Genomic DNA, 27801 nt, shown 5'->3' with positions numbered 1-27801 from the left:
AATGACACTTGTTAGAGGATGGTAAATCAGACTTTATTCAGGGGGACTGCTATGATAGGTATAGGGATTACTATGGTGAAGTTTGCAGTAGGGGAGAGAGATTGGCCTAAACTCTGAATGCCATAAGGAAAAGTGAGAATGGATAACAAATGAGCAAGGTAGGCGTCAGCAGGTAGAAAATTACTAAGAAGACTCCTCAGGGATAAGGGGGCGGGATTCTAGGTAAACGACCTAGTGGTATTCCTGCTGAAGGCAGGCCAGGATGGTCAGATATCACTTGAGGCATGCTAGAAAATTAGGAACCCAATCAGATATGGAGGGTGGTCAGATATGGAGGGTGATACTGGCTAAATTGACTCAACAGGATTCCTGCTAAAATGGGACAATGCAGAGACAAACATGAAAGAACCAAAAGTTGAGGCCTAGTTGGGAAGAGGATTCAGAGTCTAACATTTGGTCAAGAAGAGACTCTGTCAAAGGGTCGTCAAATATTGGCAATTTTGTTAACCTATCGGAAGTTGACTGATTAAAACTATGCAGAATATAAATAAGTTAACATGTATATATTCTGGCCAATGTGTTTAGAACAGTGGGTGTAGTGCTCCTAGCCAGGATCTCTTTTAATTTGGCTTAACCATCAACTAGCTCTGTAATGAGACCGTATATGTGGGAATTGTAAAGCTGTATATTACTGCAAAATATTATGCCACTATAGAGGTAGTATAGAGTCCCTGGAGAGACACAGCCGTGGTAAGTTGATGTGTAAAGCTTATGGCCCAGCAATAAGGTAAAACATGCAAATAGGTCTAGGTTTTAAAATTAGGATCATAAGAACACTCCACAGCCCAAAAGCTTTCTGCTAGTACTGAGATGATTCCTAAAACCGGTAATAGAACACAAGGTTCTTACTAAAAGTATAAGAGATGATGCAAAATGCACATATTTTTACTAAGTCTATGATTACACTTTTCTTAAGAGCCTGAAACTGAAGGATGGGAGAGAGGAAAGGGGAGGTTAAGAAAAAGAAAGAAAAAAATGAAAACAAAAGCTGGGGGCAATAGCAACTTTGTTACATGTATTTCCTAAAGCGAGGCCTATGAAAAACACTACACAAGAAGCAAGGAAAAGGAGACAACTAGTGCTAAGTTAGAGGGACCAAAAAGGCAAGTAAAAGGAGACCAAATATGGCCAAACACCAACACGCCCAGAGGAGAAAGAGCATAAAAAGCACTCATGTGTTCTAAATAGTATTTCAGATGGTGGTTCCTCATCGACAGAAATTATAGCAATGTTTTTCTCTACCTAAGACCTTTGGTTATATGGAAAAACCTTTATTGTGCATAGGAGTTTACTCATGACTTAATGTGGAGAAAAGGGAAGGAGAGAAAATATATATATGTTTTCACATAATAGTATGATTGCAAACTGTAGGAGCAAATGGATATAGAAATATTCCATATGATGGAATACTACAAAGCATGTGCAGTATTTTTGCCATAAGCATCTTTCCTGCAAGCATTTTCTCTGCAAACATTTTCACCACATAACTAATTGGTCTTAAGGCAATCAATTTTGTTGTAAAAGATAAAATCACACACACACACACACACACACACACAAATAAAAGGACATTAAAAAGGACATATAAAATGTGAAAAATGAACAACAAAATTAAAAAGATATCACAAAATACAAAATATTTGAATAATAATGTGTGTAGATTCATGGCAAAACTGCAAATAACTTATTTTATGGATTGTACCTAAGCACTTGTCTTCAAAGTCTTTTGTTCATAGTATTGTCAACTTAAAATTGTCAGGAAGCAATAATTAAGCAAGAACATTTTTTGGGGATCAAAGAATTGCAATCTGGGCACAGATTTGGATTGCAGCCCAAATAGTGTCCCACTAGGGAGCAAAAGTCAAGGGTTTTTAAAGCAAAAAGGGAATGCTTATGTATGTTGCTTACAAAAGAATTTTTGATTGGTGTTGATGGCAGCAAGCTAATCTTGATTGAATATAACTGGCGGCTAAGGCTGTCACTAAGCAAAATCTCTTACTGTAGCAAGTTGCAGGTGTCCAGGCTGAATTCTTGGAACATTTGCAGTTTGGCCCAGTTCAAAAGTTCATGGTTCCACTGCTAGGGACATGCATAAGGCCCATCTCCTTAATGTCCTCCTAGCTCTATTTTAAAACTCCTTGTCACAAGTTAGCCCATTTTATTTCACCTCTCACAGTATTACACTTTTTTTTTTTTTGCTTGTTGATTGATCTGCTTGTTCAGCATTACACTCTGTTCTTTTTTCACTAAAATTTCTTTCTTCATTGAGAGGTATCTGTTTCCAAATACTAGGATGTGTATTTGTAACTGAGCTTAGTATTGCATTGTGAAAGCCTTCTGCACTGTTTGTTATTGGCATATTGTCCCATGTCTATTGATAGATGTTCCCAAGTTCCATGGGAAACGTGGGTTGCAAACTGCACCACTGTGTAGACCATTAAGAGCGCTGACACTTACATAAAAATGGGAGCACTGCATCAATGGAGAAATGAAACCAAACTGTCATACCAGTTATTTTTTTATCTTTTATAGCAAAATTGCCTTGCAGCCAATTAGTTATGCAGCAAAAATGTTCTTGGCAAAATGCTCATGGCAAAGATGTCTATGGCAAAGATGCTTACAGAGAAAGTACATAGAACCATTATAGGCAACAAAAAAAAATTAAAGGCAATAAAAGAAATTAAATAAAATCTGTCCAGTGATACATGTATGTATGTGATATGTGTATGTATGTATGTGTGTATATATATACCATATACATATATACATATACATATATACATATACATATACATATATACATATATATATACACATATATCACTTCTACCAACCCCCAGGTGATGTCTGATCACCCTGGTCTGCCTTCAGCAAGAATCCTGCTAGTGTGTGTGTGTGTGTGTGTGTGTGTGTGTGTGTGTGTGTTGATAGATGATAGATTATAGATAGATGATAGATAGATGATAGATAGATAGATAGATAGATAAATATAGATAGATAGATAGATAGATAGATAGATAGATAGATAGATAGATATGTATATAAAATAGGAAGAAGACAAGTTCTCATATAACTTCAGAAAGGCAGAGTAGAAGTACCATAAAAGCTTTGCAGTTCCATGAAGGCTCAGAGAACAAAGAAATGACATGCAGTTGGGCAGACCAGGAAAAAAGAATTTTGAAAAATTGGTAGCGTATTGACAGGTGACCAGTGAAAATGCCAGGAAAAGTGATAGCCTGAGCAAGGGCATAAAGCTAAAAGGGAGATTATATCTAGAATGAATAATAACAGACAGTATTAATTGAGCACTTACCACATGTTAGGTATTGTCTTCAATTCTTTGCAAGTGTTATTTCACACTGTGCTGACAAAGTACTACTATGGTTTTCATTTTAGAGTTGAAGAAACAGTCACAGAATAAGATACTTGCTCAAGATCAGCCAGCCAGTAGGAAGCACTGGCAGGATCCAAAGCCAGATTGAGTCCTTAGTGTGCCCACGATTCTCCCTCATGTAGGTCATCATCTTCATTTGAAGGACATAAAAGGCCACCTAAGGACACTTTAAAATAGAGTAGACAGTAAGGCATTACTTGGGCCAGATGAGACATCATAAGATTAAAGTGGAAGGGCCAGTTTCTTCACCTACTGTCCAGCGGTGTGAGAGGTTAAGTTCACCTAAAGTTTGGCACTGTGAGAAGTAACAATTCATCATGCCTCTCCCCTCCAAAGAGAAGGTGAGCTGCCCCTCTAGGTGGTGAGGTTGTCTGCTCTCCTATCTGCTGTGTAGCCTGTTTAATAATATTCTTATTCCTCTTAATTGGGATTAAATCTTTAAAAGGGAGGAACCATTTCTTCCTTATTTTTATGATCCTTGATAATGCCAACAAATATTTAATATGAATACATATGTCCTGGATATCTGATCACGACTTTCCCTTTAAAAATAGAAAATATTTCAAACAAACACAAAAGGATAGATACTAACATAATGAACACCCAATCTATCCATTACCCACATTTAACATATCTTAACATATGACTATATGTATTTCAGATTTTTTAAGAAAAGAAACATCATATATATAACTGAAGCTCCCTGGGTCAACCTTTTTTAGTCCAATTCACTCCTCTCCTACCTCACCATCCTGACTGTGGTATATATTTCATTACAATGTGTGTGTTTATATTTTGATTATCTGTATATTATTTTCTGTGTTTTAAGTTTTTTCCCCACTCAACATTATCTTTAAAAATGTGCAATTGTCTTTTCCTTTCACGATTAGATATGGTTCAAAATTCCAATGATTCAAAGGAACATGCATTGAAAAGTTTCTCTCCCTCAAGGGTGCCCAAACACCCAGTTTCACTTCCTGGAAGAAACAAGTGTTTCCTGTCTCCTCTGTATTCTTTCAGAGTTGTTCTATGCATATTAAGCAAATACATAGCTAGTCCTGTTTTGTTTTGTTTTTCTTAAAAGGTAGCATGCTGTTAACGCACCTATTGTTTGTTCATTCTACAATGCATCTTAGAGATAATTACATAAAGTGTACAAAGAGATTCCTTATTCTTTTGTCCCAGATGCATTGGGACATCATTTATTTAACCTGTCCTCTATGAATGAGCAATCCATCTTTTACTACAGCAAATAATATTGAAATAACTTTTCTTGTTCCTATGTCAGTTCCCATACATCAAGATATACCTATAGAATAAATTATAGTTGACACTTTTATGGTAATATTAATCATAATGGGTTGCTAATCGTCCTTCCTTGAGGTTGTAATATATCATATATCCCTGAAGTAACTGCCCATTTTCTCACACCCTTTCCAATATTGCATATTATCAAATGTCTTTATTTTTTACTTAAACATCATGTCTTTGAGACATCATAGTGGCACACCTAGCCACGGTTCATGCAATTTTAACTACTGGGTAGTGTTCAGTTGTATAAATTGAATATACTGCAAGTTACTAATCCACACACCCACTGATGGACAATTACATTTGTCTCATGTCACTTTATCCTTGTTAGAATGCGTGGTCCTTGATAAGTGTTTCTTTTTCTTTTTCTTTCTTTCTTTCTTTCTTTCTTTCTTTCTTTCTTTCTTTCTTTCTTTCTTTCTTTTTAAGATTTTATTTGTTTGAGAGAGAGCGAGGGAGCACATATGTGAGAGAAAGCATGAGGCGGGGTGGGGGAAACAGAGGTGCGGAGGGAGAGGCAGAAGCAGGCTCCTCGTTAAGCAGGGAGCCCGATGTGCGGCTCGATCCCAGGACCCTGGGATCATGACCTGAGCCGAAGGCAGATGCTTAACCGACTGAGCCACCCAGGCACCCCCATGATAAATGTTTCTTGAGTGAATGGATGAACTAATGAATCCATGAATAATAAGCAACTGATTGGGAGGCATGCTAAACATGCCAGTATGAACTGTGAGAGACTATATAGTTGATATTCCCCACTATAAATCACAGTGTCCAAGGGAAGACATAGACAAAGTAGTTGAATACCCACAGAAATCCAACCCCAGTCGTTTCGTCATTTTAAGACCTTAGAGGTAAATGGGAGGGGTTCAGGAAGAATAGCCTTTTATTGCTTTTAAACTCTAGACTTTTTCAGTTTTCATACTTTGCATTAATAGCCTCAATCACCAGTTAGTCAAGGAAACAGTATACATTAAGGATAATTTTTTTTCTAGTTTTAAATGTAAACAGTACTTCATTAGTCATCTTTTGAATTGCAGAGATACACCTAGCTGGCTAAGGGCCACCACACCCTGTCTGTATTTACTGAGTTAAGAATAAATCTGGCTAGGTTGCTTTGTTGTTAAAAGGACAAACCAATTATTTAAAGTTCAAGCTCAAGTTCATAAATTCTGATTCCCCAGTTGATTTTCATATCATGACAAGGGCAGCTTCTATGTAAGAACTTTATAACGCTGACTAACCACCAATGGCAAGTTTTGGCATAATATTTGGATATGTTGCATTTTGTGGCTGGGGCAAAGGAGCACTTAATGTGCTTAATTTTACTGAGGCCACGCTAAGAAATTTGTTATCCCAAGGCAAAATGCCACACATACTTCCTCTTGATATTTAGCTTTCTGCCTTAGAAATATAATTCACTTAAAAGGTGCCAGTCTTGCTTCTTTCCCATCCTAAGTTTTAGGTTAGGACTTATTTTATGATTCTACCTCTTCTTCTTATTATTATAAACTATCTTTCAAATTAAAATTGTGTACTGAGGCTTTGCTTATAGAAACCTTTTTTAAGGTTTTTTTTTATTATATCATGTTAGTCACCGTACAGTACATCCCTGGTTTCTGATGTAAAGTTCGATGATTCATTAGTTGCGCATAACACCCAGTGCACCATGCAATACGTGCCCTCCCTACTACCCATCACCAGTCCATCCCATTCCCCCACCCCCCTCCCCTCTGAAGCCCTCAGTTTGCTTCTCAGAGCCCATAGTCTCTCATGCTTCATTCCCCCTTCTGATCACCCCCCCTTTCTTTATCCCCTTCTTCCCCTACCGATCTTCCTAGTTCTTATGTTCCATAGATGAGAGAAACCATATAATTGTCTTTCTCTGCTCGACTTATTTCACTTAGCATTATCTCCTCCAGTGCCGTCCATGTCGCAGCAAATGTTGAGAACTCGTTCTTTCTGATAGCTGAGTAATATTCCATTGTATATATGGACCACAACTTCTTAATCCAGTCATCTGTTGAAGGGCATCTCGGTTCCTTCCACGATTTAGCTATTGTGAAGAATGCTGCTATGAACATTGGGGTGCATATGGCCCTTCTCTTCACTACGTCTTTATCTTTGGGGTAAATACCCAGTAGTGCAATGGCTGGGTCATAGGGTAGCTCAATTTTTAACTTTTTAAGGGACCTCCACACCGTTTTCCAGAGTGGCTGTACCAACTTGCATTCCCACCAACAATGTAGGAGGGATCCCCTTTCTCCACATCCTCTTGATAGAAACATTTTGAACAATATTTCTTTGAGTTCATGTTGACGAGGCAAGCCACAAACTTAATCCTTTATTCATTCAACAAGGGTTAATTAAATGCATACCAGACTAGGCATCTACCAGAGATGCAAGTACTCTAGTCTAAAAAGGTTCCTTTTAAAATATGTGTATATACTGATAGTTCCACAGTTTAAGACAATAGTCTTGCCACTAAGTATACTAATGTCCTGGAAAGGAATTCTTACTAAATTAAGAACTAATAAAGTGCACAAATTTAAAATTACTAATTATATTACAATAGTCATGATATGGAAACAACCTAAGATGGTTGGATGAATGGATAAAGAAAATGCAGTATATGTACACAATAGAATATTATGCAGCCATTTTTAAAAAATGAAATTTGCCATTTGCAACAATGTAGATGGACCCTGAGGGCATTATGCTAAGTGAAATAAGTCAGAGACAGGTTATGTGATCTCACTTATATGTGGAATCTAAAAAACAAAAATAAAACACAAAACGCAAAAGCAAAAAATAGAGTTCATAGCTACAGAGGACAGATTGGTGGTTGCCAAAAGTGGTGGATGGGAGAAATGGGTGAAGGGGGCCAAGAGGAACATAAGTCATTGGGATGCAAGGTACAGCATAGTGACTAAGTTAATAATATGTTTTGCATATTTGAAAGTTGCTAAGAGAGTAGATATTAAAAAGTTCTCATCACAAAAAAGATTTGTGTGTGTGATCACGTAAGGTGACAGACGTTAACTAGACTTATTGTGGTGATCATTCCACAATGCACACAAATATCAAATCATTATGTTATATGCCTGAAATTAATATGTTATGTATCAGACACACCTGTTTTTTTAAGTTATTAATTATATTATACAAATAGTATATCATTATCTTATTTGGTTTTGAGAGAGCAATAACCAGCCCAAGACTGAGATAGTAAAAATTCTGCCAATATAAATTATTCGTGCTATTTAGAATTTTAAATAGTATTTGAGGAAAAAGTTAAATTTGAGCTTCTATTTCCTCATATATAAATGGCAGTTTGTTGTGTTAGATTAAATAACATATAAAGCACCTAGCATGATACCTCACACATGCTCACTCAATTTTGTTAGGTACTTACTCTTTCTCTGAAATCAGTGGTGTATCTAGCACATTTAACACCAGGTATACATCATTCTTAACACCGTCCTCTGAATGAGAGAGGTTTTATTAATCTTGAAATAAAATGAAATTATATGAGCCAGATAGAAATGTAAACATTGAAAAATATGCCATTAAAAATTTTTAAATGCAAAGTTGAAATAAAATTATGATACAAAAGAGGAAAAAACACAGTAATCCTTTTCATTATAAATTTTTTAAAAAAGGAAAAAATGCTTCAAAAAAGGGTTTTTAAGGTTTAGAGAATAATCTGCATACAGAATGATAGAATTTAAATTACTCCATTTCTGTTTAGGTATTTTTACAATTATGGTACTATCATTGTATATTTTGAGTCTACTGTTTAAAAGTAGGGTTTATATTGTACCACAGGAGTTGGAGACATGAATTAACTTCCCCATAGAATGCAATGTTTATTAAAAGATATTAAAAATTACTTATTTTTGAGGCTTACATATATGTTATTAAAATTTAATTGAAACCACAGCATTTAGTTAGAATTTCTATCAGTGGTTCTCTGCCTTGGTGATTTTGCCTCTGGAACATCTGGCAATGTCTGGAGGCACTTTGGGTTTTTATAACTGTGGATAAGAGAGTGCTACTGACATCAAGTGGGTAGGCACCCAGGGATGCAGCCAAACATGCCAAGATGCACACAACAGTCTCCCACAACAAAGAATTATCTGGCCCCAAATGACCAGATTGATAAACCCTGACCTGGATTAACAAAAGAATTTTTAGGGAGTATTTTTTCATTGGCATTGTTTAAGATTAATGGCACTTGGTGATAATAAAAGCAAACTGATGACAGTTACATTTTTTATTTATTAAACAGTTATGTAGACAAGCACTACCTTATTAAGCCTGCAGCCAGGGCTAACTATGACATTTCTATTAGATTCTTCTTCTAAAGGACTGCCACCTCAAGTAAGGGTTAAATCAGACTTTTACTTTTAAAATACTTTTAAACCACTTCAGTGATGGCTAAATGAACCAAGGTGATTTATGGGGCTATTCGCCTTCTGTTACTTATCTCATTAGATTTTTTTTAAACTATAATTTTAAAATGTTAAATTGTACTGAAATATAATTCACATACCAAAGATCGACCACTTCAAAGTGTACAGTGTGGTGGCTTTTCAGATATTCATAAGACTGTAAAGTCACCACTATCTGATTTCAGAACATTTTCAACATTTCCAAAAGAAACTTCATGCCCATCAGCTGTCATATCCCATTCATCCCTTTCCCCAGCTCCTGACAACCACAAATGTACATTCTGTCTAGGAATTTGCCTGTTCTGAACATTTTATATAAGCAGAATTGTAGAGTATGTGGCTTTTTCTGATTAGATTCCTTTACTTAGCATATTTCCATGGCTCATCCATGTTGTGTCATGATGCAGCCCTTCTTTCCTTATATTGCCAGATAATATTCAGTTGTATGTACAGGCCACATTTGGTTTATCCATTCATCAGTTGACATTTGGCATGCTTCCATGTTTTTTGGCTACTAAGAATGCTGCTATGAATATTTGCAACATTTTTCTGTGAACACAGGTTTTAGTGGAAATGCTGGGTCATATGGTAATTCTGCCTACCCTAGGAATGGACATTTTTGCATCATATTCTATTGCATGGATATGCCACATTTTGGTCATCCATTAATCAGTTGATGGACATTAAGCTTGTTTTCTTTAGCTGTCATGAATAATACAGTTTGAACATTTATGTACAAGTTTTCGTGGAGACATATGTTTTAATTTCTCTAAGGGTGGAATTGCTGGGCTATGTGGTAACTCTTTTAACTCTTTTGAGGGACTGCAAATCTGGTTTCCAAAGGGACTGCACCATTTTATAATTCCACCAGCAATATAGCAGTTTCAATTTCTCCACATCCTTGTTATTATCTGTCTTTGATTTTAGCCATTCTGGGGATGTGGAGTGGTATCTCATTGTGATTTTGATTTGCATTTCCATAGTGACTGACACTGAGAATGTTTCCATGTGCTTACTTACTTTATTATATCTTTAAAGATATCTGTTCAAATCTTAAGCCCATTTTAAAAAATGGGTTGTCTTTTTATTATTGAGTTTTTAGAGTTCATTATATATTCTGGATACTTGTTCTTTATGTGATAGGTAACTCACACTCTCTCACGCTCTGTATTGTCTTCTCCCTTTTGGGGTGGTGTCTTTTGAATAGATTTTATCTGTTGTGTGTATGTGTGTGTTGCCTGTGTTTTTGGTGTCATATCTAAGAAACCACTGCCAAATCCAAGGTCACAAACATTTACTCCTATGTTTTCCGTTAAGTTTTATACTTTTAGCTATTACATTTAGGTTTTCAATTTACAGTTTAATTTTTGTATATGGTATGATGTAGGAACCTACTTTTTTTCCTGTGGATATCCACTTGTCCCAACACCATTTCTTGAGAAAGTTATTCCTCCACTAAAATGTCTTGGTACCCTTTTCTGAAAATCAATTAACTTTAAATTTATAGCACTGTATTTCTTGTGCTGAATCTGCGTATGAATTTGGAAAGTACTGCCATCTCAGTAAGTCTTCTGATTCACGAACATGGGATGTTTTCTTTAATTTCTTTCAACAATGTTTTGCAATTTTCAGTGTACAAGTCTTGCATTTCTTTGGTTAAATTTATTCCGATTATATGCTTTTAAAATGGATGCTATGTAAATAAAATTTTCTCAATTTCATGCTTTGGATTGTTTATTGCCAGTATACAGAAATATGATAAAAATGCTTTTTTGTAAAAACTTACTACTACTGAGTTTCATGAAATAGAAAAAAAGAATATGTCTTTAATAACTTAATATAGATTTTTGCTTCTTTTGAATCTGTACTATCCATGAAGTTGAAGACATACATACTGTAAGTTCTTTTCAAAGGCTGGATGAACTTCCTTTCAGGAAACCTATGATTCTCAGCTTATTTCTTGGTGATGTTGGATATTTTCAAAAAGACAACCGTCTTGAAACAGGAATGTAAAATGTTCTTGGGAGCTTTAAATATAGAAAGGAAAAGATGAGCATTTGACATAACCATCTCTTTGATCAGTTTCCAGAACTTCAAAGGTATAAAGGAATGAAGGGGAGAAGGAAAGGAGGCAAAAAACTTGTAATATGAATGTAAATAATAAGAAAGATATAAAATTAATTCTTTTATGTTTTAAATGTAACTAGATGTTTGTACTACAATACAAACACTTTATTAATTTTAAGAACTGATGGAGTTGCATTTTTCAAAAGGTTTGAGTAGCCATTGTTATTATTTTGGGACCATATAAAATGTCCAAAGTGCAGTACATTTTACAGGCAATTTTCATTCTAATCTATATAGTAATGTGAGAAAGCTAAAATAGGTATTGTGAACACCATTATAAAAGGAGGAAATTGAAATCATACATATTAAGTGATTGTCTAAATCCAAATGAGATCTCAGGTTTTCCAACACCTGTATGTAAAGAACCTTATGATTTAGTTGTATAGAAACAATGTGCACAATTCCAGAAGAATTAAGGCATGTTTGAGAATGACAAACTCAAAGTAATCCTTTGATAACAGTACAAAGATACAGAAAGTGCTGAGTAGATTAGGATTTATCTGTTGATTTCATTGAGAAAGGTTGGCAACTATGGATTTAAAGAAGGAAGACTTAGTAGGATTAAAAGGATCTTCATAGCTTTAGTCTTTTGTTTCCCAAGGCCAAGTCTGCATTAGAATTCCCTCTAGAGCTTATTTAAAAAGTGAGTCCTGGGCCTTATCACTGTATAGTGTATTTGATACTCGAAGTGGAGAATTTTTTTAACATTCCACTCTTTTATACAATAAAATTAGTTTCAGTAACAATCATGAAACTAACAATAATAATGGCCAGAAGAGACAGTGAAAAATTTTTTTAAATTTCATAAGGTATAGAAATACCTGAAACTAGTATTACTCTGTATGTTAACTAGCTGGAATTTAAGTAAAAACTTGGGGGAAAAAAAGAGATTTCATGTGATCAAGGCAGTCAGAAATTAAAAGTTAAAAAAATAACATTATTACAGAAACAAAGGGGAAAAGAAAAACACTTTTCAATAGTTTTTATAACTTCCTAAGAGTTTTGACTTTGATCTTGTTAACATCAATATGGCATTTTATGTAAATAATTGTCTAGTAACTAAGAAGTTAATTTTAATAAAACTGGCACATCAAAAGATATCTTAGGTAACTACCAAATCATATTGCTGATGTATTTCTTGATTTAAAAAAAAAGTAAATGGAACAATAAGCAATTAAGGATAAATCCAATTTTAAAGATATTCTTTAAATTTTGCAAAATATTTTGCATGAACTAAATTTTGCATGTACCAAGTAGTCCCACAAAATGACACAAAGAGATGATGGGATGGAGTTAAAAGCCCAAGACTATGTTCCATAGAAGGGACAGAACAGTGACTGGAGGGGAAACTAAGTAAGTGCAGATGGGTTTGCAGACTTTATGGCAGAAGGGTGAACAAGTTTTTCCTCATAGCTTCTATTTCCTCAGTGAGGTATGAGGTGAGGTTATTTACCAAGAATGAGAGAATTACAAAGGGGTAAGGGTTAGGGATTTAAGAACAATGCAGACAATCTGAGAGTAGGAGGAGCCGACCACTAAGTAAACATAGCACAGAAAGCTGAGGCAGGATTAGACTTGAGGTTTCCAGATGTCCAGTTCAGTGTTCCTTTTAATGAACCACATTGAATAGAAATGTAATGGGACAGATGATAGCTATACTTATGGCAAACATAGCATAATATATAAACTTGCCAAATCACTAAGTTGTACACCGGAAACTAAAGTAACATTGTGTGTCAATTATGCTCTAAATAAATAAATAAATAAATAAACCACACTGAAAAAGAATGCCTACTGGGAAAAGTGTTTTTGCATGCATGGACAGCAGGTAGGCTTAACTAAAAAGGATGATCTGAGGAAGTAATAGCAAAAAACAATGCTATTAATAAAATAAATGGACTTCAGCAAATTAGAAAATCTTGAATTTTGTGTAATAAACCATATAGAACCACTTTAAGTTGAAAGAGTAAGTATACATTTTTAAGGACCCTGCTGTTTGGAAAACGCAGAAATATGTACACACAGAAAGGAAACATCACCTATAATTTTTACTTATTTAAAAAGCTTTGTTAGACTTTACTTATCATTGCTCTTGTGCATACATAAAAAGGAACATATAAGTAAATATTATACAAGTAATATAAGTAAATAAAATACATTGGTTTTTCCATACAATTCATCCTTTTCACCAGTGAAAGCATTGGCAACAGGTATTTCCTGTGAATCCATAAGGGAGTAAGTCATGACGCCAGACTCCTGTACTGGCTTTGCAATTCCTTGGACAGAGCATGCTTTGGACTGCCTTTCATTATGCTGTTCAACATGTCTGATTCATCATCTTTCCCACCCCTCTCCACAAACTTTTGTGAAATTGACTCATTCTTTGAAAAAAGTCAAATTATGTGAAACCTTGTGTTCAAAAGAATGCTCCACCATTGTTTTTAGGGTTTATTTTTTTTCTAAGCTATTTTTTTTTGATATCTTGAATAAACAGGTAATGAATGGCAGTTGGTTAACAAGCTGTAGGACCCTACCAATTGCTAAATGCACCCAAATTTCAGAGATGTTAAAATATCAGGGGAAAAAAATAGTGCACCTTAAAAAGAGTACAGTAGTTCTGTATTTTTAACTTAGAACATTTTGTCATTAAATATTTTTCTAAAATACAATTTTAAAGACTGCAATGCATTTCATTATATAGATGTACCATGCTTTAGCCTGTGGTTCTGGGAAGAGAGTTACTTTGTCCCTTTGGGAACATTACAACATGTCCAGAGACATTTTTGGTTGTCATCACTGGGGTGCCATTGGCATCTAAGGGGTAGAGATTAGGAATATTGTTAAACATCCTAAAATATAGAAGATAGCCCCCCTATACCAAATTACCTGGCCCAAAATGCTGAGTGCAGAGATTCTGTAGCCTACTGACAGACTCAAAATTTTTCAATTTTTCCCTCCTTCACGAGTCCACCAAATTAGGGGACAGCATAGTATAGTGTTTAAGGATATAGCCTGTCGAATTGGCTGGGTTCATGTATTAGCCATAAGTTACTAGCTGAAGAACATTACCTAGAAGGAATTAGTAACTTAACTTTTCATTTCCCTATCTGTAAATATGGAGGAAAATTAATAGAAACTGGATAGAGCTATAAAGACAAATAAATAGGTGTATAAACATAAAGCCCATGTTTGTCATCTAAGATACACTCACTAGTGTTACACTGGCTTCAGTTATTTTTTTTTTTTAGGATTTTTTATTTATTTATTTGAGAGAGAGAGGGAGAGCACAAGTGGGGTGAGGGGTAGAGGGAGAAGTAGACTTCCCGCTGAGCAAGGAGCCTGATGCGGAACTCGATCCCAGGACTCTGGGATCATGACCTAAGCAGAAGGCAGATGCTTAACCGACTGAGCCACCCAGGCGCCCCTATTATTATTTTTTAATAAACATAATCATAAACTTCAAGAAAAGGGGTGTAGTCTAAACAGGAAGAACTGATGGAAAAATCAGAAACAAAGAATCTCAAGCTTTGGGGTCTATATCACCAAATCTAAGATCTTTCAAGCCCCTGGAGGGTGGTAAAATCAATTTAGTGGGTCTAAAGACTAACACTGGGACAAAAATAGAATAGAAAATATCAGTGAAAAAAAAATATCAAGAGTGCATCACAAGTATTGTTTTCATAAAACATGGTTTCATTGATAGAGGCCTGTATGTACACACCAGGTCACAATGTTAAAATGTATTTTTTAACGTGGGTCACAATAAAAGACCTTTGAAAGACACCACGTGAAGTCCAACTACCACTTGATGTTTCAGTCTAATCTATATCTGCAGAACTGATAAGCTTCTGTTTTAAGACAGTCCAGCTGAGGAGTGCCTGGATGGCTAAGTTGGTGGAGCATCCAACTCTTGGTTTCAGCTCAGATCATGATCTCGTGGTTGTGGGATTGAGCCCCAAGTCGGGCTCTGCGCTTTGTGTAGTCTGTTTTAGATTCTCTCTCTCTCTCTTACTCCTCCCTCTCTCAAGTAAAAAAATAAAATATTAAAAAAAAAAAGACAATCCGGCTGTATCTTTGGACATTTTGTTAAAAAGCTCTTCAAAGTAATGAGAGACAAGAACTTAATGTGAAAAGTGACAAAAAATATTTTGTCTCAATCTATTGCTTTAAATCTGTTGGAAAATTAAGCATGCTAAAAGTATTGTATGTGTTGCAGCATTAGAAATAGTGTTGCTCACTAGCTCAAGCTCATCACTAGCTTTGAAGATAAACACTCCTAAGTTTACTACCATCATTATCATTAATAATATGTGAGTACCAACAGATCAAGTAAGGCAGCTTTAACGTCTGTAAATAGTACTAAAAACATTAACTTAATAATCATAGTGCCAGAAGCCTCTAAGTAGTGTATGACCATGTTTTATACATCATTAGCTATGATCTTAAAAACAAAATCCAAAACTTTTTAAAAGGGGTTAACCTTTAAAAATGGCTAACTGATTGTTTGAAAAAAATCAAATTATGTTAATCGCAGTTGCTGGCTGTTTGAACATAACCTAAAAGAAAATGAGGGTAATGACACTAAGTTGGGAAATATCTAATGCATGCAAAATAAAATCTCAAATCAGGCAGAGTTAACAAAATTAAGCTGTAAACTGTGATCTCCCCAATATCTTGATATGCTCTGGATAAGGAATTAATGTCATTTCAACTTGTCACTACAGTGATTTTTGAATGGTCCCCTGTACAAGCCTTTGAGATATTTGAGGGCAGGAATTTTCCATAGTAACTTCTTAGTATCTTCAATATAAGTATTATTAATTGCTAACTATGTGCCAAGCTCTCTAAAAAGTTCTAGGAACTTAAAAATTAATAATTCATAGTTCTTAAACCTTAGAGTTTCATAGACTTAGAAGGGAGACAAAAATTTATAGTTGTGTGGTGTGAAGCAGAGGTGGTAGGATGTGTGAATCACTACATTGTCCAGAAGTCAGAAGCTGGCTGATGTCCAAGCTGTTCTAAAAAATGACTTTGAGGGGCGCCTGGGTGGCTCAGCCGTTAGGCGTCTGCCTTCAGCTCAGGGCGTGATCCTGGCATTCTGGGATCGAGCCCCACATCAGGCTCCTCTGCTGGGAGCCTACTTCTTCCTCTCCCACTCCCCCTGCTTGTGTTCCCTCTCTCCCTGGCTGTCTCTCTCTCTGTCAAATAAATAAATAAGATCTTTAAAAAAAAATGACTTTGAAAAATGAACAAGGTGGGATGAACATTCCTGGAGGAGGTGTAAAGGGCAATAGCTGGAGAGATGGGTTGTTACATAATGGAGAGATTCTATGTTAAAAAAGAAGGCCCGAAAAAAAGTGTAGGACATTGTCAGCAAACGTTTGTATGCACATAACTGTATACCACGTATTAGGGAAACGGTCCCTCTATTAAGAAAGGACTTACATTTCAGCATGTTAGACAAATAGAAAAAGATCTAATAATCTAGAGGAACTACAGGCATGTTAGGGAAGGTCTCCCTGAGAAAGTGACACTGAGGGACACCTGAGTGGCTTAGTTAGGTAAGCGTCTGCCTCTGGCTCGGGTCAGGATCTCAGGGTCCTGGGATCAAGTCCGGCATCAGGCTCCTTACTCGGCGAGGAACCTGCTTCTCCCTCTGCCTGCTGTTCCCCCTGCTTGTGTGCTCGAGATAGATAGATAGATAGACAGACAGATAAAGTGACACTGAAATGGGAGACCTGAAGGAAAAATAGGATTTTAAAGATCTGAACTGAGTTGAAGTACTTCCAGTGTTTCTGTGTAGACTCTGTGTAATCCCTACATACTCCTAAAGAGAACGAGTTTCTTTTGCCCTCACTATAAATCTATTAAAAGACTTAAATGTGTATTAAATTAAAAAATAATCATGTAATGAGGACAAGATTAAGTCTCTCATCTCTTCTTCCATAGAGAATATTTGCGTCATTTACGTCATATTTCAATTGAGAATTTGGAAGAGGACCGAATGAAAGGACATAGATAAAGAGCAAAGAGGGAGACACTGCAAAACAGAAGGGAATTAAAGACTGAATAATGTGAAATAGAAAATACTTTAGAAAGTTCAAATAAAGTATCAGCACTGTCCATTTAGCCCAATAATTTGGAGGTCCCTATTAACTTGTTTGCAATTTCAGTGAGAAAAGAGTAGGCAGAAATGAGGCTGTAGATTGTGGACTTCTCTACCCAGCTTCTTGATAGGAACTAATGCTGCATGAGGGATTTTTGTTGGTTTAATTTACTAAGGAAGGGAGAGTACATTGGGTTTTCAATATCCTCCATAGGAAAGAAAATGGAACTTGCTGAAACATTACTATAGACATAAGCAGTTATCAGTAACTTGTAATAGTATTTACTCCAGATACCTGCATATACATAACAAAGCTAATGTTAACACATCTATACTTATCACTAAGAAACAACACTGAAAGCATATAAACTCTTAACCTCTATACTCGAGATGTAAACTTTTAAGGTATGAACCAATCACTTCTGGTCATTTCTTTCAACCTATGACTAAGAGAAGATGAGAACTGAATTTTTTTTCCCCCAAAGAAAGAGGTCAGAGAGACAAATAACATTGAGAACATTTTATTATTTAATAATTACCACCCACATAGTTCAGTGATGTTTTCACATTCTAAGCTGTATTGTATTTGTAATGATGAATTTTTGTGGTAACTAAGAGAAGTTTAAGCAGCCCTATATTCTTTACAGGTCTAATAATTTGTTTCGCTTACCAACTTTCTGGCAAAATCTCTCCACCGCCTATTTTCGGTGTGCTGGTTACTATGCTGTGACTAATAAAATCAGCATCCCTCTTCAGTCTTGCCAGTTTGTACCTCCCCCCAAAGCATAAGAACAATTTAGTCACTTAATTTTCACTTCTCTGCTGTATCTTGCTGGGTGTATAAAACTCTAGCCTGAAAGAAACTAACAAGTGAAATGACTTGCCAAAGACAAGATTCTCTCTGGGATAAGCAGAAGTGTAAAATTAAAAACAAAGTGGTAAAAATAAACCCTTCTAAAACATAACTTTCAGAAGCTAGTAAGTGTGAAGGAAACTGAAAATCCTCAATGCTTACCAGTCGTTCAACGTTTTGTTTCAAGTCAGTTTCCACGTGACAAATGAAGGATTGCAAACTTTGCTTCCTAATAGTATATTCTGTATTGGTGCTCTTGAAAACTGTGATAATACTCATTTTTTCCCAAACCCAACTCAAGAGCCCTCAGACATTGGTAGCACCTCTAAACTTTGACTCGTACCATATATATCTGGATATAACAGGAATTTAAAGAATATTATATAATTATTCTACGTGCAACTTCTGCTCACCACATTTTAATACTCAAAGCCTTGTGGCTTGTGAGTGATCATCTTCACAAATTCAGGATTCCACCGAAATTGTTTCCCGTCCATTAGTCATGCTAATCCACTCGAAAACAAACTCAGTATTTATAAAGCTGAAAACTGGTGGTCTTGTGCCTTACACCTTCATTCCAATCGACCAAACTTTAACTCTCTTGTCTCTTGGACGTTTTCTTTGCCTTACCTGGTTTGAGAAAAATTGTGCCGCCCCACACTTGCAGAGTTAAACGAGACACTTATCAGCTGCTCGCAGTTCTGGCGGTGGGGGTATGGTGGTGGTGGCAGTCTAGCCTGCCCGCGGCACGGCCAGGTACGTCATCCTCTTAAAGACCTTGGCCCAGTGTGCAGCAGGCGACGAGGACACGGAACGTCAGTGGAACTTCCGCTCCTCCGCGACAGGTTGAAAGACATAAACTGTTTAACCTGGGGCTAATCCAAAATTCGGCGGGGTCGGCCCAGCCCAGGCCACTCGCTGTAGCAAGGAAGGTCAAGATCACCTTGGGGCAGTGCGCGCCCGGGCGAAGCCTCGCACCACAACAGGCCGCCCCAGCGGTCTCCCCGGGTCACAAGAGGACAGCCAAGTCACGGGCCTGCCAACAGCGACTGTGGGCGGAGTCGTCCCCCTTCCCGGCTGCCTGTCGACTTCCGGACCTGCGCACGGCTCTCTGCACCGCCCGGGAGGGCCGGCGCACCCCTCCCCCCGCCCACTGTTTCCCGGCATGCTCCGCGGAGGAAGGGACGGAGTCGACAATAACAAACCCAACCGCGGCCGTGTCCGCGGCCCTGCCGAGCCCTCGGCGCTTCCTTGGGGTCCCCGAGTCGCTCCGGCCCCTCGGCTCTGACTGGCCGCGGCCTGCTAACTCCCGGCCCCCGACCCAGAGCCGAGGGGCCTGACAGCGTCCCCCTTCCGCCCCGACCCCTCCCTCCCGCCCGGAGTTCGGGGCCGCGACCGGCACCCGGGACGCCGGCGGTTGTGTCGGTTGGCGGTGCCCGATGGGCGGTTGGTAGCCGCCGCCGAGGACGAGGCGGCGGCGGAAGATGGTGCCAGGGGCTGTCGGCTCTGCTGCTGCCGCCGGCGGAGGAGGCGGTGCTGCCAGGTAAGTACCGTCGCCGCCCGTGGCCCCTTTCCCCCATCTGGCACGGGGGCCGGCCGGCGAGCCTGGGCACAGTGGGCCGGGGACGCCCGGGTCCCCACCGGGCCGAGCGCCGCCCGCGCGCAGTGCGCCGGCGGGCCCGGCGCATCCGGCCGCGGCAGGTGTTGCCCTGCGGCTGCCGCCCTGGTGCGACAGCCCCTGAGGAAACACGCGGTTCGAGTCCCCACTGGGCTGCGGGAGGTGTGGGGCGGGCTCGCCCGGTGCGGGCCTACCTGCGGCTTCCTCGGCGGGGGCCGCCGGAGTCCCTCCCTGTACGCGCCCCGAGCAGCCCCGGGCCGAATTTCGGGAGTGGCCGAGGGACGCCGAACCCACCCGGACGTATCCTCCCTCGTCGTCACCGCTGCCGGGCTTAGCCCTAATGTTGTCTTTGACTTGAGAAACCGGAGAGTGGAATTGGGCCGAGGCCGAAAACGAAGCGCACAGCGGGAGGATCGGAGAGATGCCTTTGTCCCGACCCCGGAGTGTGAGGATCGGTATAAAGTTACTCCTAGGAATGACTCAGCCTCCTGCAGTCCCACCGATAGATTTGGGATGGGGTGTGTTTGCGGATTTCACAACTTCCTTAGTAGAAGCAGGAAACAACAGGAGAAATGGCAGCTTTTGAGGGGAATAATTTCTTCCACCGCCTGGTGGATGTACTATGTTTATTGTTTATGGTTTCGTAATCTAGTCTTTTCCATCATGACTGTTTAAGTGTGGTCATACCACGAAGTGGTGTGTGCCTGGATGCCAAGGAAGACTAATGTGCTCACTGTTGATAGAGTCTCATTACTACACAAGTCATTAAGCTAGATAACGATGTTTGCCTCAGGTTTACTGTACATAGAGCAATGATTTGGGCCCTATGAAAATGTGCTTATCATTTTATTGTATAGTTTCTAGGTTTTTGTCTGTTGATGCTGCTTGTATAATTTATCCCAAGAGTTGGAAAGTTAGCAACTTAGGAGGAGACGACTTTTAATTTAAATAGACAAATCTGTGTTTAATCAAGAATCACATTATTGTATTTTGGTATTTGATACAAAGAGGGTCTTTCTCATTCTGATAATATATTACAATGGGAAGCAAAAGTACCATAAGGATTTTATTTTGGGGGGTCATTTGGTTTGTAAGCTAGGGATGGGAAGATATTTTTGCTTTCTGTATTTAGTGTTAGAATGTGGCCTAAAGGAACATTTTCTCAGTAACATTCCTGTCTTTTTTTTTATTACTATTTTAGTGTTGTGTTTAAAACCTAAATAGTTTTATAAAAGAGATTCTTTATGTTGGTGTTTATGTTGATAAATATCTGTTGATGGAAATTAGATACGGACTCAGACCACTTTTTTTTTTTTTAAAGGTTTTATTTATCTATTTGACAGAGATAGAGACAGCCAGCGAGAGAGGGAACACAAGCAGGGGGGAGTGGGAGAGGAAGAAGCAGGCTCATAGCAGAGGAGCCTGATGTGGGGCTCGATCCCAGTGGGGCTCGATCCCATAACGCGGGGATCACGCCCTGAGCCGAAGGCAGACGCTTAACCGCTGTGCCACCCAGGCGCTCCTCAGACCACTTTTTAATAGTAATTTTATTTATTCAATTTCGAATCTTTTACGTTAGTCAAATTTGGCATTAATTATTGGCCTAGTTTTTCTGGTGTTGTTGGATGACAGGGAAGATGGTGAGCAGTACTCTTGTCAGAAAATTTGTCTGGCCCTTTCTAACAAATACAGGTTCAGAATGCATGGCAGATTGACTTTTAGCAAATCAAATTCATAAGGTCCAAAAGGGCAGAGGACACAAGACCTTTGTTTTTGAAAAGCCACACTTCTGATCCTAATTTTTTATTGTGTAAGCTTGAGAAGAGCTTTATTTGGCTTCTGATTTTGAGACTGTCTTTAAATTTTCATGCATTCAGCAAATGTTTGAGCACCTCCTATAAGCTTTCCTTTGCAGATGTATGTAACTTACAAATGCTTTTTTAAACAGGAATATCTAGTAAAATGTTCTTATTTAGATAATGCTGTTCTCTAACCCCAATTAAGTTTTTTCGTTTGTAGTATAGGTAACAGTAACCAAAGAAACTCAAGTGAAAATCTAGTAGTCATTTCTACACACATTCATTCATACAGTTATTATTTACTTATGACAGACGACCATTGAACCAGTTATTACAAGGAATATAAGAATATGTAAGAAATTGTTTTTGCCTTATAATAGGAAATTGGAGCCCTATATAAATATAATTATACTATTGGAGCATTATTGCAAGATTGAAAGAATGTTATGAAAGGGGATTTGGGTTTTTATGGAGTGTAGGGGGATATTTTTAAAAGCATATGGATAATTCACTTTTCTTTAAGAAGATGTCCTAGCCACCTAACAAATTTTGGCTTGGGATTTATCGTGTACCTACTATGTGCCAGGCACTGGTCAAGAATGCTGGGAATTTGGCAGTTAACAAACCAAATCCCTGTACTCATTCAATAAAAATATGGACTAAGAGATACATGATAGGAATAGAAAAAAATGAAACAAAACAAAACAGAAGGGAGGAGATGAGTATCAGGATTGGGGGGTTGAAACTTTAGATAAAGTGGCCAAGGAAGTCCTCACTGGTTGGTAACTTTGGAATAAAGACCCAGGAGGAAAAGTGAGGCTAACTGTGTGACTGACTGTCTGGGGCAAGAACATTCTTGGCAGCAGGAATAGTAAATGGGAAGGCTCTGAAATCATTGGCATATGTAAGAAAAAGTGAAAAGATTACTGAGGGTGGACTAATAAAAATGAGGGGGCTCTGACAATGGTGATAGTGAGGGCTCTACAGATACTCAGGGTTTTGGGGTAATAGTAAGGAAACAGTCATATACTTAACCCTGCATGTGCAAAGGCACAGGTTTGTCACAGGAAACCCAGCAAGGCTAGAAGGCAGCTTGTTCTGACATTTGTTTATGTTTTCAAGAAATGTTAAACCCCTGCAATACACAATTTAAGCTCCTGCAACATGAATAATGAACAAGAACTTTGTATGTAAGCTTTGTAAGATTGTAGGAAATTTTGCACTATGGGAAATTTTAAAGAAGATAAATTGCAAGTGTTGGCTGCTTTCAGACACTGGAATAGATAATAATGCTAGAGAAGCAGATTGTAGAGTGCTAGGTTGAAGATGTGTACTTTCTGTTGCAGATAAAAGTATGTGAATTTTAATGATCACATTTCTGATTTATTATTGTGGGCCTAATAAACCTAATTGCCTGTAAGTAGACCTCTGTTGTATGGTCCCTGAGAGGATGGCGTTTCTTTCCATCCCTCAGTAAAGTTGAGGTCCTTTTAAATTACTTTTTCTATGTGAGTGCTTTCATGCACCCTTTTCTTTCATTGGTTTGTTTCTTTCACAGCTGTTTAGTGAGTACCCTGAGGATTATGGAATGATACCCCAGCCTCCTCCTCACTCCCATGATTTTGCTCTCTTTTGAATTCTCATATTTTATTGACTTGTAATTATATTAAGGGATGAAAATAATTGTGACCCATTTCCATTTCTTTGTTCCTGGTTTGGGACTATACACATTATTTTTTCCCCCTCATATTCTACACGTAATAATTGATGAGCAGCTATCCAGAAAATCCATTGAAATATTAGATCAGTACCATACTGTTAATATATCCATAGTTGTTTTAGCCGGTATTCTGCAAATTCCAGTTTTGCATATCCTTTTTTTGATACTGCTGTATGTTTACATATCGTTTAATGGAACAAAACTAATTCAATATTTGCTATGTATAATTTTGATTTCATTTTTAAACTAAGTAACTATTATAAAATGAAGTATAGAACTGTAACATTTTTGTTTATAGACATAATTAGGTGACTATTAAAAGTTTAGAAAACCTGAATTCACGTTTAAAGGGAGTGTCACAACTTGATCTTGCCATCCCTTAAAAATTATGCCATGCACAGCCATGGTTGTTATATTTCAGCTGGTGACAGTAATACAGAAAAAATGGATGTGGCTTCCATACTTGGTATAATTTGGAGGCAGGAGAGCTGTTTTCTAGCAAACTTGACTTAATTTCATTTTAATGGTTTTTTTGTATTTCCATTAAGCAGAAGTTGTCAAATGACATAGCATATATGAAAAAACATGTTTAAATGCAACAATACAAAGTGAATCAAGTTTTTATGAATGAGACTAAATTAAAATGACACATCTAATGATATTTTTGTACTGGTACTTTTGTTTTTTAGATTGTTTACTAATATTCCAAATTCAAATTATCTGTAAGTCATGCATTTTCTATAATTTTTATGAATGGCAGGACAGCAAAATGTGTAATATGTTTATATGTATTGATGGAAAGATTCCTACGTTATTCATCTCAAACATGTATAGCAGTATGCATGATGTTTTCTCATTTTTGTAAAACAAACTGTCCATAAATACACATACACATTTTTTCTGTATACACAGGAAAAAAAACCTGAAGCCAAACTATTAAAAGTATTCCTGTTGTCTCCATTCTTTTGGTGCTATCTTATATGAAGTTGCTTGTCTAGTTGTAACTTCATTTAGGAGGCTCTGAACTTTTGTGGAAAAGGTTCTCTTTGGGGGAGTGTGAGGAAAATGACTGACCTACTCTTCTTTTTCTCTTTTTCTTTTCCTCTTGGCAGAGAAAAAGGGTAAGATCGGATGGAAATAATCTGATTTGGAGGGTTTGAAGTCCAGTTTTCAGTCCCCTGCGTAACCTAGACGTTCCGTTTGTGATGAACATTTTCATTGGTGCAGCACACTGACCCCTCAATGAGGTCAAATTGCAATTTGCAGAATTACAAGTCAGACAAAATTATTTCTAATTCCTATTCTTTCTCTATGGAACTTTTGATCCAACATACCTAGTTCACCCAAATTTTGTGAATTCTGCTAGACCTGAAAGCAACTCGTGGGGACTTGTAATCCTAGCACAGTTTCTGGCTTATGCTGCAATATTTAACAAATGGAGAATGAATAATGACTGAATATATTCAGTTTGGGGAGTCAGAAATTGAGGTTTTCCCCTTTGTTTTCCCCCACAAGAAACTAGTTCTAAATTTTGAGTTGACAATAAACTGGAATAGCTGACCTAATCATTATGGTGGCAGTCTCTCAAAGAGGAAATTGTAAATTAATCTCCAATTGATAAATTGGGTAGACAGTGTTTTTCACAGGTGTAGGAGATGGTTTTGTATTTCCTTTCTCCCCCTCATTTATAGCTGACTGTATCCCAAGAGGATCCAGGTGGAACAAATGTCCGTTTATGTTGTGAGATTTTTTTTTTCCTCTGATAATTCCTACTACCTTATACAGCTAGTAAGAGCTCTGTAAATTCAGAGGGAAAAGTACTTGTGGGCCACCTGTGGTTAGCACCAGAAGTGCTAATAGAACCATGTTTTTGGACCATAGTTGGATGAGTAAAATTCATATTAGCAGAAATTGGGGGAATTGTATCTGGCAGGGCTATATAAAGTGAGAGAATTCAAGTTTCATGTAAAGGAGTAGAGATATTTCTAGAAAGGTAAACTAGGGCTTAATTATAAAGTGCATGAATGTTGGAGTTAAGTTAAAGTTATAATCGCCACCATTTTTAGAGCTTTTATTATAGCCCTTGCACAGTAAAAGAGTCTGAAATACACTCTGTAAAAGGTATCATTTCAGTCTATGGATGGTAGACTGATGTGTACAGGTTATCTAAGCCTCATTGGGTGAGATGGGATTCACACAGAGGTAAATCTTGCTTCAAAGTCTGCCCTTTTAATATTAATGTAGCTTTAAGCCAGAGTTGGCAAATTCACATTCTTAAAGGAGCAGACAGGTAGTGAAATTCAGTGAAACTGTGAGGTACTATACTGAGGTCACAGGAGAGAGAGCTGCAGAAACAAGTTACAGAGCATAGTAGGCCGTTGATTTGTGTCCTGCTGCAGGCAGCTGTGAGGCTCTAGGGAAGATTCTTGAGGAGGAATGCATCCTGATGACAGTGGTTGTAACTGGTGGGAATGTTCAGGAAGACTTGGAGCAAGATGGAGATTTAAAGGCAGCGAGAAGAGTTTCCAGGCTCTAAAATAAGGGTTATGTCACTGGAAAATGAAGGGTTGGATTCTAGAGGAAAAATGGATAGGCTTTAGAAATAACTGAAGTTCTGAAAAATGGGAGAATGATAGCTTTTTTGACAAAAGAAGTTAGGGAATAGTTTTGAAGGAAAGTACTGAATTGAAATGTGGGTATGTAAAGTTTGTGGTAACAGCATGATTGCTAATGGGAGATATTTAGCATCCGTTGAGTGCTAGTCTTGTGCCCTGGGATAGAGATATGAGTTAAACAGCAGTAACTGGCGTTTGTATTGCACTTCGGTTTGCATAACTCTTCTGTTTATACGTAGGTTCATTACATTTTCACAGCAACCCTGTGACATAGGGAGTTTCTTTTTGTAGTCAAAATTAAGTTTAGGAGTACCTGGCTGGCTCTGTCTGTGGAGCATTTGACTCCTGATCTTGGCATTGTGAGTTTGAGCCCCATGTTGGGAGAAGAGCTTACTTAAAAATAAAAAAATCTTTAAAAAAAAAAAAAAAGGTGATTTAGGTTTGATGAGGTTAGTCAGGGTCACACAGTCAATAGTGGGGATAGGACTTAAATATAGCTCTTTGATTCCAAATCTCATGTTCTTTTCACAGTTCTGTTTTCCTTCTTACATGTATGTAAAGATAACAGTTGGAGAACAAAGTATGAATGACCACATAGGGAAGATGGTAGAGTGGGAAGGCAGAGCTACACTGGGATGGCAGATTCGGGGCTCGAATGGGGGCAGCAGATGGGCGTCATTGTCTTGTTCTTTTAGTTGGACCAACTCTTCTAGGGCAGCATATTTCAGGTTCTTTATTTCTTTGTGATGGATAAAGTGGTGTGTTTTTTTTCCTTTTTCAAATTGGAAATAAGCATCTTTACCCCTGATTAAAATGTAATTTTTAAGGAGACCAGTGAAAGTCCTGTATCCAGAAACAGCCATTGTAAAAAGATTGATATTAAATTTTTCTTTTTTTTTTTTTTTAAAGATTTTATTTATTTATTTGACAGAGATAGAGACAGCCAGCGAGAGAGGGAACACAAGCAGGGGGAATGGGAGAGGAAGAAGCAGGCTCACAGCGGAGGAGCCTGATGTGGGGCTCGATCCCAGAACGCCGGGATCACGCCCTGAGCTGAAGGCAGACGCTTAACCGCTGTGCCACCCAGGCGCCCCTGATATTAAATTTTTCTTAATTCCAGTTAGTTAACATAGTGTTATTAGTTTCAAGTGTACAATATAGTAATTCAACGATTCCATATATCATGCAGTGCTTATCACATTAAGTGTACTCCTTAATCCCAATCACTTATTTAGCCCATCTCCCCAACTCCCTCCCCTCTGGTAACCGTCAGTTCTCTAGTTAAGTCTGTTTCTTGGTTTTCCTCTCTTTTTTTCCCCCTCTATCTTCATTTGTTTTGTTTCTTAAATTTCACATGTGAGTGAAATCATATGGTATTTGTCTGTCCTTCCCTATTTCATTTAGCATTATACTCTCTAGCTCCATCCATGTCATTGCAAATGGCAAGATTTCATTCTTTTTCATGGCTGAGTAATATTCTTGCATGGTGTGTGTGTGTGTGTGTGTGTGTGTGTGTGTACCACATCTTGATCCTTTCATCAGTTAGTGGACATGTGGGCTGCTTCCATAATTTGGCCATTGTAAATAATGCTGCTATAAACTTGGGGTGCATGCATCCCTTTGAATTACTGTTTTTATATTTGGGGGGTAAATACCTAGTAGTGTGATTGCTGAATCGTAAGGTGTTCTATTTTTAACTTTTTGAGGAACTCCGTGCTGTTTTCCATAGTGGCTGCTCCAGTTT

General features: G+C 37.9%; 1 protein-coding gene and 1 long non-coding RNA gene across 5 annotated transcripts in view; one reads left to right on the top strand and one right to left on the bottom strand.

Moving 5' to 3' along the window:
• The window catches only part of LOC113268106 (uncharacterized), a 35499-nt gene extending 16474 nt beyond the window's left edge, over positions 1–19025 (bottom strand). Inside the window, exons 1-2 of the long non-coding RNA XR_003321023.4 lie at positions 18936–19025; positions 3374–3620 (exon numbers count right to left, since the gene is read on the bottom strand). This is a non-coding gene — a long non-coding RNA (uncharacterized LOC113268106). The remainder of the gene's footprint in view (positions 1–3373; positions 3621–18935) is intronic.
• Positions 19026–19425: 400 nt separating this feature from the next.
• RB1CC1 (RB1 inducible coiled-coil 1) overlaps positions 19426–27801 on the top strand; it is a 90953-nt gene continuing 82577 nt past the window's right edge. For 3 of the 4 annotated variants that reach the window (XM_048212387.2, XM_026516482.4, XM_026516480.4), the window contains exon 1: positions 19426–19848. The gene's annotated coding sequence lies outside the window, so the exon portion shown is untranslated. The remainder of the gene's footprint in view (positions 19849–27801) is intronic. The other variant, XM_026516481.4, reaches the window with a different exon arrangement.

This window comes from Ursus arctos, unplaced genomic scaffold (assembly GCF_023065955.2).
Source record: "Ursus arctos isolate Adak ecotype North America unplaced genomic scaffold, UrsArc2.0 scaffold_6, whole genome shotgun sequence".
In the NCBI taxonomy this organism is placed as follows: Eukaryota; Metazoa; Chordata; class Mammalia; order Carnivora; family Ursidae; genus Ursus; species Ursus arctos.
The sequence above is the reverse complement of the archived record's forward strand: the minus strand, read 5'-3'. Positions and strand labels throughout refer to the sequence as shown.